Source organism: Echinops telfairi, unplaced genomic scaffold, assembly GCF_000313985.2.
Source record: "Echinops telfairi isolate 266 unplaced genomic scaffold, ASM31398v2 ScPeMD7_34;HRSCAF=130, whole genome shotgun sequence".
Taxonomy (NCBI): domain Eukaryota; kingdom Metazoa; phylum Chordata; class Mammalia; order Afrosoricida; family Tenrecidae; genus Echinops; species Echinops telfairi.
In genome coordinates this window covers 1,089,373-1,091,899 of record NW_022103931.1, presented here as the reverse complement: position 1 = coordinate 1,091,899, position 2,527 = coordinate 1,089,373, and the positions used below count along the sequence as shown (strand labels likewise).

Sequence of the window (2,527 nt, the reverse complement as noted above, 5' to 3'; positions counted from 1 at the left end):
GGATTTCCAGTTTTGACTGCATCATTTGTTAAGGAGACTATAACTTCCCCATTTAATGTATTTCAGTCTTTTGTCAAAGATCGGTGTCCATGGTAGGTCCACAACTTCTCCTATAGCAGGGCTTTTCTGCCAACATTAAGATAAACACTTTTTTGGAGATAGTCCAAGAGCAGTGGAGTCTTTCGACCATGTAGGGACACTGCCAATTAACTGGAACGGGTCATGCTCAGTTCAAGTGCGAAGATTGTGAAGCCCAACGGTGAAACGCTGGATGAATTTGAGTGGCACCTCTCAGGCTCTTCATGAGCTGGAGTTGAACTTGGACATAAAGGCTCAGTTAAAGAAACTGAATATAAAAACAGTCAAGGAAATTGTTCCTCAATTGAAATCTTTCCAGAAAATCCAAGTCTGGCTAGTACATGAACAAAAAATGTAGTGGAAAGCGTGCTGTCTTTACTACTCAGAGGAGAATTCTGCCTAAACCAGCTGGGAAAAGCTGCACAAGAGTAAGCAAAAGCATCCCAGGAACCACACTCTGCCAGTTGCACACGATGCAATCCTTGAACACTTGAACTTCCCAAGTGAAATTGTGGGAAAGAGAGCTTGTGTAAAGCTGGACTGCAGCAGGCTTATAAAAGCTCATTTGAACAAAGTCCAGCAGAACAATGCAGAACACATGGTGCAAACCTTTTCTGGAATTTAAAAAATTCAAGATGTTAGTTTTGAATTCCCAGAGTTTCAATTGTAAACAAAAATGACTGAATAAACTATTTCTCTCTCTCTCTCTCTCTCTCACACACACACACACACACACACACACACACACACCCCAGATCAGCTGTCCATAGGTGGATAGGTTTACTTTACTTCTGTTCTGTTCTATTTGTCCATGGCCATTACCAGATTGTTTTGAATACTGTGGCTCTGTAGTAGATTTTGAGACTGGAAATGAGAAACCTACTTTCATTTTCTCAGTCGTGGTTTGCTTTCCCAGGGTCTCTTTCCTTTCCATATGAAGTTGGTGTTAACTTTTTCCATTGCTTTAAAGAATAATATTGGAATCTTGATCAGGATTGCATTATATCTGTAGGTAGCATTGTGTCGTATTTCACTTTCATAATATTAAACCTTTCTAGCTGCAAGTGTGGAATGTTCTTCCATTTGTGTAAGTTTCTTTCGGTTTCTTGTACTAGTGTTTTTCAGATATGTTTGTCAGGTGTGTCTTTAGTTTGTAATGTTAGATTTATTCCTAAGTATTTCATTTAGGGGTGGCTACTGTAAATGGTAAAGAGCCTTGGTAGCATTACACAGTGGACTCCTAACTGCAAAGTCAGCAAATGCAAACTCACCAGCCTTTCTGTGGGAGAAAGAGGAGACGTTCTGCTCCTGTAATGCTTTATAGCCTTGGGAACTGACAATGGCAGTTCTACTCTGTCCTATGGGTCTCTGTGAGTTGGAAGCATCGCAATGATAGGGATAGTAGTGTTAGATGCCATCAAATCAGTTTCAACAGTGATCTTATGTACAACAGACTGAACAACCACTCGGTCCTGCACCATCCTCACAATTGTTCTTAAGTTTGAGCCCATTGTTGTAGATAAGTGATGGCTAGGTGTAGTAAATGGTATTGTTTTCCTGGTTTCTTTTTCAGAGTTCTCTTCATTAACGTAAAGAAATCTGACTAATTTGTATGGCTTAATTTTGTACCTTGCTACTGTTACCGGAATCTATGTTCTTATCTTATCAAGAGGAAGATTTACTTTGGAAGACATAGGGCACTGCAACAGAATTTTATTTAGAGACGCTAAGGAAAAGAAAACTTTACCAGCCAGCATGGCTGGGCTAAGTTTCTTGTCCCAACACCCCCCATGCATACTATGCATTTTAAGGGTTCCCATTGCATATGAGAATCCATCAGGGTAGCAAGGGCTTCTGGGAAATGTTGTCCCAAAATATTGTCATGGACTCTGCACATGCTCTATCCAAATCACAACCTTTTCTCCCTTGGCCTGTCTCACCACTTTGCTGAATCTTTTAATGAATTCTTTTTTTATTTTTTTGGCGGGGTGTGGGGGGAGGGAGACCCGATGAGTCTTTGAGATTTTCTATGTATAAAAGCATATCATCTGCAAATAAAGAGATGTTTATTTCTTTTTGTGATTTATTTATTCTGAGTTGCATGGGGGTTATATTTTAAAATCATCACCTCTGCATTCAATTGTTCAAACTACTTGTCCATCCCCCCCAGTAGTCTACCCCACCCCCAATCCCCTGATTGTTCTTCTCCCTCTTGAAGATCCGGTCCTCTCTCTTTTTTTTTAAATAATCATTTTATTAGGGGCTCATACAACTCATCCCCCCCCAGTAGTCTACCCCACCCCCAATCCCCTGATTGTTCTTCTCCCTCTTGAAGATCCAGTCCTCTCTCTCTCTTTTTTTTTAAATAACCATTTTATTAGGGGCTCATACAACTCATCACAATCTGTACATACATCATCTGTGTCCAGCACTTTAGTACATATGTTGA

General features: G+C 40.2%; 1 pseudogene; it reads left to right on the top strand.

Annotated features, from left to right (window-relative positions):
* The first annotated feature begins 222 nt into the window (after positions 1-222).
* On the top strand, positions 223-748 carry LOC101643677 (annotated as a pseudogene).
* The last annotated feature ends 1,779 nt before the right edge of the window (positions 749-2,527 follow it).